Source organism: Schistosoma haematobium, chromosome 3 (genome assembly GCF_000699445.3).
Source record: "Schistosoma haematobium chromosome 3, whole genome shotgun sequence".
Classification (NCBI taxonomy): Eukaryota; Metazoa; Platyhelminthes; class Trematoda; order Strigeidida; family Schistosomatidae; genus Schistosoma; species Schistosoma haematobium.
Window position 1 is genome coordinate 38926488 of NC_067198.1, and position 12362 is coordinate 38938849.

Here is a 12362-nt window from a genome sequence, read left to right on the forward strand (position 1 = left end):
ACGCTGCCTGATATGTCGACAGACATTCAAATATATATTCGAACCTCTTCAGTTCTGACTTCTGATTTGACTGGTTTGGCATATTTCGATTACAAGGGTGTTGGTCGTAAAGGCGTTATCAAAATCCGAATACTTGCGGCATCATCAGTAGTGATCTTAACGTAATCTAGTACACCTGTTCTCAAACTCAGCCAGTTCCTTGACGGAACATCATAAATTATTTCTTGTTATTTGTTAAACATTGAGATATTGTTTCCACATTTTCGGATATTTTTCCCGTTCATTGGTATACTTTGTACTTATCATGGTGGAACAGACCTCCACCATTTCAGCTAATGCTATTTTGGACCGATAATATAGAAGCCTGATTCCGCTACGCAGCTGACTTTCACGGACACAGAGTGAGACATACGTCCACAATTCCTTAACGTAGCGAAGGCACTACTGCGTGATCTTAACAGGTACATCACACCAAGTACGTTTACTAGTGATGTTTCCGAACCTTATGATACTTTAAAAAATTTTCCTTAAATTAAGAGACCTAACCAACCAACGAACGTTGGACCAACATTTCCATAACACTGATCTACAGCATGGCTTAGCACTAGAAACGTTGGGCCATTGGTCAACGGACCTTTGACGAGGGCCTGGTTAGACAGCTCTTCTAATCTAAGCTTCCTCAACAAGTACAGGCGTCTCTTGTCTCATTTCAAAATAGCTCTGTAGACAAACTGCCGACCGAATTCTGATGAGCACGAGAATCCTCAGCGTCGAGGTCTAAAAGCATTATACTATACAAAACGACGTTACGGACCTCTGTCATACTCTCACTCGTTATAATGTTCATCATAATCGTCGACGATTAGGAACTTCTCACAAAAAGATCTGTCCCTAGACAACCAAGGGCAGATAATCCTGATCGATGCCGGTACCACAATAAGTACTCTAAGTTTTCTCGAACTTACTGAAAACGCTGCAATTTTTCAAGCTTCGAACAGTTCCATCAGAAAAACCATTGAGGACACTCCACTGACGACACATATTTACGGCTACCTGTGAACATAGCCGTCTGCTGCACATCACTGATATGGTGACAAAAATTCTCCATCGCGTGCGGAAGCTAGAGTTCTTCCAGCAAATTCTAACAACCTGCTTCACGAAGCAGTTTTCGATTTTCAGACAACGAACCGACTGCCATTTGCGGTAACCGATATGTATATCTTAACATGGGATCATGCAAACAAATTCACCGGATTTTCATTGTTACAGCTGTTTCTATGACAGTCATTGGTACAGACCTGTTTCAACACCATAATCTACTCGTCAACACTTCCTCTTCCGGTTGTAGTTTATCCCCTTCACTTTAAGGCACATAATCGACCCATTCTATCAAAAAATAACCGATAAATACCCCGAACTATACCAAACGCAACCAAAATAATCGTTTGTAACCCGTAACGTTACACACCACATCACGACTATAGAACTATCCGTATTTTCGAAAGAGCGCCGACTAGCTCCCGAAAGGCTTAGGTTGGCTAAGAATGAATTCAACCACTAGACACACTTGGGAATTATCCGTCCATTAAAAAGCCCATGAGCATCTCCCTTGCACATGGTTCCTAGAAAAGACAGCGATGACTGGAGTCTGATTTAACACGAAAATCAGTCCATATCGTTACCCGTTGCCGCATATTCATAATTTGACAGCTACCTTAAAAGGTACAACTGATTTTTCCGCAAATCTACCTGGTTAAAGCATACAACCGGATTCCCACCAACAATTGAAAGCTTCACTGTCAACTGCAAACATTTCAGAGTGGACTGACAGTCTTTTACTCGTGTTACTTGGCATTCACAATGCTGTGGCACAACTCGTTTATGGAATGTTACATTGACTTCCGGGAGAATTCATGGACCCATTGCCTTCTTCAATGAATATGGATATAAACTCCTACACCAGCAGGCTAACAAACGCCATGCGTTCCATTAAGCCTGTTTCCACTCGACCACGGTCAACGGGTGTTTTCATTCAGCTCACCCCACAATATAGTACACATTTTTATAAGCCACGACTCACTTCGAAGATTCATCGAATGGCATACGGAAGAAATGTCAAACTCCTTCATCGCAGACCTAAACACCGTATAATCTACAAAGGTGGAATCAACTATAAAATCTGGATTGACCATCTTTAGGTCGCGTATTTGGAAATAAACCCTAGTAATGTTGATTTTCCTCCCGTACACTTGAATGATACGAGCCTGACAACCACGATAATCAACCTGATAATCAGCGATCGCGGCGAAAATCCGTGGACATCTGACAACCGGCCTGAAGCAACGAGCTCTGGAATAAGGTTGCGCTTTTCGGTACACTTGATCAGTTACTGTGCATAGGGTAGTGCATAAAATCTGGTTTCATCTCGTTTGTTTGTATTGTTGTGTCCAAAAACAACATTTTTCCAACATGCCCATAAATGTGTATCTTTTCTTGAAAAATCCAAAACATTATTGAGCAAGTGTTTTCACGCGTATTTTCCATACGTATATATACCGCTCTTTTTGCTTTTTCGCCCGTTTTGTGCCCTTACGCACTTACTAGTGCACTTCCATATACCCTTACATATCCTTTTTTCTTTCACGAAAAAACGAAAACTGGCGAAGATTACGATGGATTGGAAATTTCAGAATACTCTCCATTACTATATTGTACCACATGGCCTCTTATAGTAAGGAAAGACAACCAGACGCTACTGGACATAGCAGGCTATCAGAAGAGCGTTTACCAATGACGAACCCGTTGGATTTAAACTTCTGAAATGCCACGTCTTAGGTCATCACTATCTCACTAGGGAGGGAGTGAGCTGTAGAGGTAAATAAATCCTCAAAATAAGTAGCTTTTCAGGTCTTCAACGTTGATGCTAGGGACTGGATACACCTAGCTGAAGGTGCTCGGGTAGCTGCTTTGTAGCTGCTTCTGTATGGGCAGAGGTTCAAGCCTCAGATTTGTATAAGAACTTAAGGCCTCAAGCCCGTGCAATTCTTTGCTAGCAAGCCACTCCTAGTATTTAGTATTTTCTTTAGCAGGTCGGCTGAGTGCTAGAATATGGCTTCCTTCAGTATCAATTTCGGTGATCTAGTTACTCCTGTAAAATATGCTTACCGCGAGGACTTTGTACGTTATTGGTTTTCGAAGTGACCTGCCATAACTCCAAGATTACTTATAACCATGTAGAAGAAAAGATTATAACAATATATTTCTGCATGAGCAGGTACACGCCATTTTTACAGGCATGATCTATAAATTACAACATTTGTTGGCACATAGCATGCTTCCCAACTTATTAAGTTTATAGTTGTTATAAAGTAGACTCGTAGAGCGCTTGTTGTAAACCATGACCCTGAGGAGATGCAGACGTTAAGTTTGTTCCAGACGTCAGCAAGGCACTTAGATATGAACGCCAAACGTTGCTTAACATTATGTAGTAGAACAGATATAGGTATAATAAATCAGATTAAATTCATATTATCACTTGTTAGAGTGAAATGAAGTCAGAGGCTCTATATAAGAGAATGTAATAATAAAGACCAATGAGTTGTGACGTTTAACAAGTTGGAGTAAGCTCACATGAAGGAAGGAAAGTCAAGGTTGATACAAGGAAAGCGGTTTATTAGAAGGGAGTGTGCATATAGTGGATGAAATGTTAAGAATACTAATGTCTATATCTTTTATTATCTAATTTTTTCTTTCTTTTCTGTTTTCGTCCATCCAATGCCAGCAACACAATCCTAGTGTAAAAGTCCGAGTTAGCATGTTATAGGTTATCTTAGTAGAATAGCTAATCCAGCATAAAATGAAACACATTAAACAGAAATTCACTTCCGAATATCCCGAAAACCACAATTCAATCACTGTAACGGAAAGAGAACGACGAAAATCACTCCGCAGCATTTTTGTTGGACAGTACTGTCATTTATTTGTCGTGTATTTCATTCTTTGTTCAGATCTCGTTTAACCACACCTTTTGTTCGTCAGTCTTCCTCGTCTGAGCTTTTGTTGTGTGATCTTGATTAAAGACTTATCTTTTGTTACCTAATTTTTCATTGCATGTTGCCGCACTATTGACAGTAGGGTCGTGTTTGACTAGGCTCAAGGCCAAGGCGTGGTTCATTGTGTGGCTGTTAACCTATTGACTGTCTGCTTGGGAGGATTGCTGGAATCCCTGCAGATAGATATTTGATCCCATCTTGTTGGGAATATTTTTATTGATTATCAGGTGTCGAACCCTTTGGTATTTACTGTTTCTTTTATTCTTTAGCGCGCTGCTTTGCGACAGAGAAACTTCTGACTGTATAGCACAGACTGTACCGTATGAGGTATTCTGTTTTTTTTTATATAATTTGTTCTATTTCCAAAATTTGAACCGTTTAAATTGAGCACAGAGTTTGTGTTTTGATATAATTTAATATGAGTATCGCAAAAACGCTTCGTACATTATACAGAAGAATGTAGTCTGTCCTATTCGAATAAATTTTGGTTCATCAGTCCTGCGTTCGAATCGAATACTAGAAGTTTGATCGTTACAATCACCTCGTAATCTACGGTAAGGTAATGTAAAAAGGTCTTAATTTCGAACCCGCATACCACAAAATATATGCGCTAAGCCTCTCTATCAACTGTTCTCCATAGGTCCCAAAGGCTTTCTAAATAATGGATGGTGAGCTGCCCATATTTTATTTGTTGTGACCTAACTAGGATCGTCAAAAAGTGACATTACTTTGAGTCGAGGCAGAGCAAATAATCTAAATTTCATTTCCAGTTTTGTGCTTACTTTTGTCCTCCTATGGTATTTAATGCCTACTTAGTTACACGTGTTATCCCTCATGGAGGGGCATAGACCGTTCACCAGGAATGCTATTCAATACAAACATGTTGAATGTATTTAACTACACAATCACTTTGGACTACTATGTCTAAGTAACAGTCAAGAGAAATAATTCAGTTCCATTGGTAAACTTGTGTTCAGTTGTCTGTTTAATTAAAATGCCTTATATGTAGTTTCTTACAATAATTATTTACTTGATTACCCATCTGTCTATCCGCCAATCATATTCCATAATTATTTTGGTATATGAACACCTGAGATACGCTGATTATTTGGCACTTTTGACAGTTCGTATTAACTTCATTGCAATGCTGATTAGACCAGTCCAACTCTGTTCTACATTTATCTCACTAGAATACAATTGACGGATATTCCAATATCAGCTCTATTTATTTTAATACAGTTTCTGATTATTCTAATTTCCATTAGCAATATAAACCCAGTTAATATATGTTTATCAAAATCACTAACAAGAGCTAAATTAAACGTGGAAACCATTAAATGCATTGTCATACCATATATCGATGATTTGTTGGAAAACACAAAACAATTATTGAGACAATTTGGTTTAGATATGGCACGTTAGCCAGTAAATGTACACTAAGCAATCTTATGCAAACCAGCTGATTAAATGACAAAAGAAGGGCCTAAAATTATTACGGGTATTAGAATTTCAACATGACATCTGCACTCAAAACCTTTATAATCGAAGTATGCCAAACCAGTCAAATCAGAAGTCAGGAATTAAAATATAATTGAAAATCCACCGGTATGTCGAGAAGCGTTTTGTTCAGGTTGACTAGCAGTTACAAGATATACATAGCACACAGTTCCCACTTGTGATCTTGTGTGAATGCGTAACTGAGCACTCCTAGCTAGGGTATGTCCAGCAAAACTAACGCGGTCAGCACCAATGTCAAAGACGCATAGAACCATTTAATCTGGGGATTTATTGACCGTCACAAAACGAATGTCATCTGCAAAGTTAATTTTCCTGACTGCAATAAACACCCTATTGGATGACGTGGTCATTCTGTTCATCCTCATATGCGTGTATATTAACTGACTGTCAAACTAAATCATATCAATCCACGTGAACAATTTTAGACACATATCAGTCTTGGAAAATGTTGAGATCTTGGACAGAAGAGATTTGGGATTATTTTCGACTTCATAACTATGACAGTCTTTCTAAGTCCTAGTGTTTTCTTGATTTATGGGAGTGCATGAATAGAAATAAACGTAGGCATATCATCGTCCCTTAAGAGGTAATCCATCACACTGTCTATACGCATTTGGTCATTCCTGTGCTGAGCACTCACACTATGTGAAAAACCAACTGGATGGCTAAATTTTCCAAACGAGTATTTTTCTACTTTTATGGTAGTAGATGAACTAAGTCATCATGCAATTCAAGGGTTGTGGCTTTCCAAGTTGATTATTATGTCTTGTGTTATAGTATATTAGATGGTTTAGTTGTTTTATCGAAACGAAGTATTCTCAATTCTGAGGCAACGCTGGATGAAACAACTTTTAATATGGAGTTTCGAAAATTCTGTAGTGAACCTCCTAAAAAGAAGATACTCATGCATCAGCAGTTATGTAGAATTACGGTTTACTTCGTTGTTAGTACTGCTTCAATAATAGGCTTGATCCAAAAATTATAGATTTGTCATGATGCAACTGCCTAATGTATAAGATCTTACGTGGAAATCACATCATCGTCTACACTGGCTCATCGTACGTGACAATCAACAATATATGATGGAGAACACATTCGGACTGGAGACAGAACAATATATTTAATATGAATATAAGGTATATGTTAACACTCAATAATGACCACGCCTGCAAGGCGGAGCCATGTCGTCGTTGGGCTTTCTCCGCGTTAAATGTTGAACATTTATTTTGCTAAGTGTCCCCTGTTTATCTTTGAGGATTATGTGGTTAGGGCTCAACGCCACTACATGTCTATATATATATATATATGTATATATATATATATATATATACATATATATATATACATATATATATATATGAATCCAAAAGCTACATTGTTCGTATTCAAGAGGTTTGTCATCAGCCTCTTAGATATACTATTCTGACACCTTATGCAATGTGGCCTCGAGAGATAATATTAGCCTCTTCGTTTTTATTATTATTACTGACCTTATTCAATATTACATTTTTGGTAAAATGCAAAATTCTCAGCACAAAGTGTTTCAGCTAGTTTCCGTATCTTACTTCTCAGTCGTTACTGACAATAAATATTGAGTGATCGTCATTTGGATGTTAGCAGTACGATAAATAGGCATCTGAATAATGTACATCCTTTTCGCTTCAAATTCCCAACAATCACGATATTTCTGATTAAGCCTTTTGTAATTCGTACAACGAAAGATTGCTCACTTTTCAGAAACACACCTGAATAGGTGCAATATCATGACATCATGATGTATTAAAACAAACGAAATTAGACAACTTGTTGATGTGTTTAGATGTCAGACACAGGTAGCGCAGATGTCCAGTCATGCCGCCAAAGAATAACCGGTGAGGTTAAGTAGTCTAGCATAGCTTCAGCTTGTTGTATATTAATTAATTCAAGGTTTGAATGTCCGCCAACTAAATACATTATTAGGATCAACCCATTAAAATTATTTTAAACATTATCAACAATAATCAGCATATCATCTAGTTCTTTCTTTGTATTCGAGACTCTTTTTCTATTTCGTACGTGATATTTGTAGCTTTGACAGGCGGAACTGATATTACGCCGAGAATATGATGAACATTTTGAGTGATGTTATCATGGTTAGATGACACATGTTCATTAACTACATACTTTCTAAGTACTACCATTCGAGCTGTAGGTTTTGAATCGTTCAAATCGATTACGTACCGTTTTTATTCACTAGTATTTCTTCATTTCAAGCAATGCTTCTTCAAAATAAAGAGAAACAGATTATGTTGATTGGTAAAATGACGCTAAAGTTAAGTGATGTTTAAAATAAACTGACTGTGAGGAGAAATTTTATTCCAAATAGTAGTTAGAGGAGCTGAAGTGAACAGATGTATTCAATTTCTAAATGTTATATCTTGAAAAGTTGATTTTTCTTGATACTACCGCGTATAACAGAGCACTAGAACACCAAAACCCTTCCAAGTCGCAGTAAGAAGACAGAAGACTAACGAAAGGAATATTATTCCAAACAGTGTCAATCATAGTACAAAATTGTCAGGTATTTATAGTTCTTAGTGAGAACGAAATCATCATTACAGTCTTCCAATCCGCATACAGGGGGTTATAAGCATTATCCAATCGGGAAGCTACACGTTGGAATTCTAGAATATTCTTCCGAAAGGTGATTGGATGAGACGTCTTCGGCTCCTTCTGAGCCTCTTACAGCTTCCTCGATTTCACCAGTGGTCCGTCATCACACTAAATATCATAATACTTGTAAAGTAGCAATAATTATGAACGTGAGGACCTGACCAAGACATCTATCAAACCGGATTGTTTATAAATGGAAGGACTAGTCACTGCTCAGTGGCGACGTGTGTGGATTTGCGAATTAACGTTATAGATTCAATCGACTCAGCAGTTGGCAGCCCCTGCTCGTTTTACTGTTTCATTATCCTAGTACTGAAATAAAACATTTTATCCACTATTGAATCGTTCCGTTGCAGCAAAATCTACTAGCACCATATTGGTGCTTGCGACAAGTGATGGAGGACGGACACCTGCAGTACACCTTTGGGTACAGATGCGTCTAGCAGTTTCGAAGGTATTTCGCCTAACAGTTACTCCTTCCAGTCATCACAAGAAATAATCCATACGTGCCATGATATAGCAGTATTCATCCCATTCTAGCTATGCTTCTAAAAGGTTAAGATAGTGTGGTCATTACTCTCATCAGGCGTTGGAAAACCTAGGCGGCATCTGCCATATCTCGTTACCCTAACCAGCAATCATAACAGACGGCCGTAACCCTCCCCGTGGTTGGTGTTAATGCGTACCAGTGGCCGAGCTTCCTGAAGAATCCGGGCTCGGGGAACCAACAGAATTTCCTGCGATTTCTGGAAGAATTGCCGTATGTGTTGTGGTACCAACACTAACAAGGGGTATCTGTCTAAAAAGGTATTTTTTGTGACAGGACACTGGGGGGTTTCGCATCGTCTTCCATCCTTCTGAGGGTTAGAAAAACTAGGAAGCGTATAAGAGGTTCGCGATTTCGTTTTGTGTCATTTGACACTTTTCTTTGATAGAATAAAACTGTGTTAGGGGTTCGTATGATCTACAGAGTCTTATAGGTAGATGTAACCAGTACATCTACAGCATTGTTTTGGAATGAAATGAACACTGCCAGCATTTTTCGGGAGCTTCAAAAAATTAGTCGTCCATAAAGACTATCGTCCAAAGTTCTTTGTCCAACGACCTTTCCCGTGGGCAATAATATTTACTTTTCTGAGCCATGTTGCAACGTGATATTTTAGAACGGTTAATCTGAGCTTTGCAGGTCTCCAACTTTAAGGACTATATTTCAAAACTACCGTAAGATTTGGAAACATAACTAGTGGACAGACTAGGTGTTACGTACCTGTTGAAATCGCGCAATAGTTCCTTCACTACTACAAGGAACTGTGCATGTGAGTCTGTTACACCGTGCTCGTGGAAGTCAGCTTCCGCATAACAGAACCAGACATCGATGTTGTTAGGACAAAATGACATGAGTTTCAAGGTGAGAGGCCGTTAGAGCCATAATCTATATCACTTTGGGCGTGCATTCCTAAAAAAGAAGGACAAATCTTATAGATAACCGGAAGAACCCGGGAAAACTAAAATCATGACACAATATGTAAGAGTATAATCTTACTACAAGGAACAAACTCACAGTGTATGATTTGGTGTACCAGATCATGCTGGGCTCACCAAAAATATCATGTACTGAGAAGTATTTGACCTAAGCTGAATAGTTGTTGCGATCTGGTGTGGATGCTTGACCGGATATATTTTAATTCTGCAATACATAAACATAGGCAGAAGAAACGATACATTCTGAGCTAAAAAGAGAAATTAGGCATGGAGATAAACATATATGAATAGATCCCACATATCCTTCCGCTCTCGAGGAAATTGAGAGCCTTATCATGATTCAGCTCTGGATTTGAATGAGTCCATAAAGGTGGGCCCCATCAGGGAAGGAGATAACAAGCATACGGATGTAGGCATTGCCACAAGAGAAAAAGCATGCCGAGAAGAGGCTACTTATAAACAGTACTAAGGTATGTAAATCTAGAGTTTCAGTTCCGGACTCACATATCAACGCAAAACAAACTATGAGGGAGCAAAATCTGGGTGGCGTAGGGGATGTGATCAAGAGACGAAATAAGGTAAATGAGTGACACACAGTCACACCTAGGAAAAGAAAAGCAAGAAAACAGAATGTGACCTTTGCGTTTGACGCTAAACTAGATTCGGTTTGCAGAGAAGGGGCAATTTCAGGAACTAAAATTCCACAGCGTGTTAAGACGGACCTCACTGACGAGTTAGTCATTTTTCATAAGTTGCGAGAATCTCCTGAAAAAGAACCAAAGGCTAGATTTGAGCACAACCTCAGTCACATTAAGTCTTTAGTAAGCAATCTACTCCCAGAAACAGTTTCAAGAATTAGCATCTGTAAGATTTTTAAAATAGGACAAAAGGTGGATTCCTAAAGTACTCAGAAAAGCAGCCTCTTCAAGGTTACCTTTGCTACGGTTGAAGAAAGAAACTGATGATGGGAAACTCACGCAAACTGATGGGATCCGGAATAAATGTCTGCGAGGATCTCAGCCTGGCTGAACGTATTAGGAGACGAGCTGCATAAGTAGAAAAAATGAGCGCCGCCGACATGATGAAAAAAAACTGTATTTAAGGGTTTCCAAATTGCAAATCTTCGGAGCAAAATGATCCCCAGACCACTGTGCGTGATAAGGCGAAATTCTCAACAGAAATAAAGATTTGCTGCACAAACGTTCGCAGCCTACCAAATAAAGTGACGAAGCTCAAGACGATGGTGGATATAGAAAAACCGAATGCGATAGCTGTCTCAGAAACATGGTTAACGTGTTCGATAATGAAATTCAGTTGACTGGTTTTTTATCCAGTAGGGCTGATAAATACGGTTATCCTGTACACAAAGAGTACTTTAACCATAGAGCAGTTGAAACGGTGGCAGGGACGTGTAAACTGGTGAGTTGCAGGCTGGAATTTTGACGGCAAGATATTGAATTAGTTGTAGTATATCGCAGTCCAGAATGTGTAGTAGATGACTTCCTCCTATGCCATACTAATTCCTGGTGTAATAAGGGTAAAAACCTTATAGTAGGCAACTTTAATGCACTTTGATGTCATCGCGAATATCTAGTAAGACGAGTGGAAGAGCGTCAGTTCACCGAGAAACGTTTGCAGCTGATAGTGAGGCTTTTAGTTGTCGGTGAAAATGTTCTACCAACCCGTTTGCTTGTGGATGGTAGGCGGTCGTCTGGAAGTGAATGATTCATAATTGGGCGGTCAGACAACGAAAAGTTCAGATTCGAACTGACGTACGCGGTCTGTAGTGATAGTTGAAGGGCAGCCGAAGTTTGCTACCCATCGTTCGACGAAGGCGCGAGCCACTGTTTCAGCAGTGATGTCCTTGATAGGTACTGCTTCTGGCCATCGCGTGAAACGGTCTACGCAGGTTAAGAGGTAGGCGTATCCATTTGAATCTGGTAAAGGTCCTACCAAATCCAGATGAACATGGTCGAAACGAGCATCGTGAGTTTTAAATGAGCCTAAGGGACATTTATTGTGTCTGATAACCTTAGATTTTTGGCAGCTTACACAGGAGCGTGCCCACTCCCTCACGTCTTTATTCATGCCAGGCCAGCAAAACCGTTCTGCTATAAGTTTGATGGTTGCACGGACACCTGGATGAGAAAGTTTGTGCGATGTATTGAAGACATTGCGTCGATAGTTTTTCGGAATGATTGGGCGATCCCTACCTGTAGATGTGTCACAAAGTAAGGTTTCCTTACTTGTTCCCATCTGTTTGATGCGTAGTTTAAGGTCGACTCCTTGGAAACTGTTCAAGGAAGTTATGCGAGATAAGGCGTCTGCAACTACATTGTTTGCTCCAGAGATGTGTTGAATATCTGAAGTAAACTGCGAAATGTAGTCCAGTTGTCGAGACTCACGTGGTGAGTACTTGTCTGAAGAGGAGCTTAAAGGGAAAGTAAGAGTTTTATGGTCAGTAAAAAGGGTGAATTCACAGCCTTTGATATAGTGTTGAAAATGCCGTACAGCATAATACATAGCTAGGAGTTCCCTGTACCTCTATTCACTGTCTAGCAACCGTCCAGAGAAAAATGCCAATGGTTGCCAGGAGAGCCTAACTCATTGTTGCAAAACTCCTCCAATTGCTGAGTCGGATGCGTCTACTGCGATGCT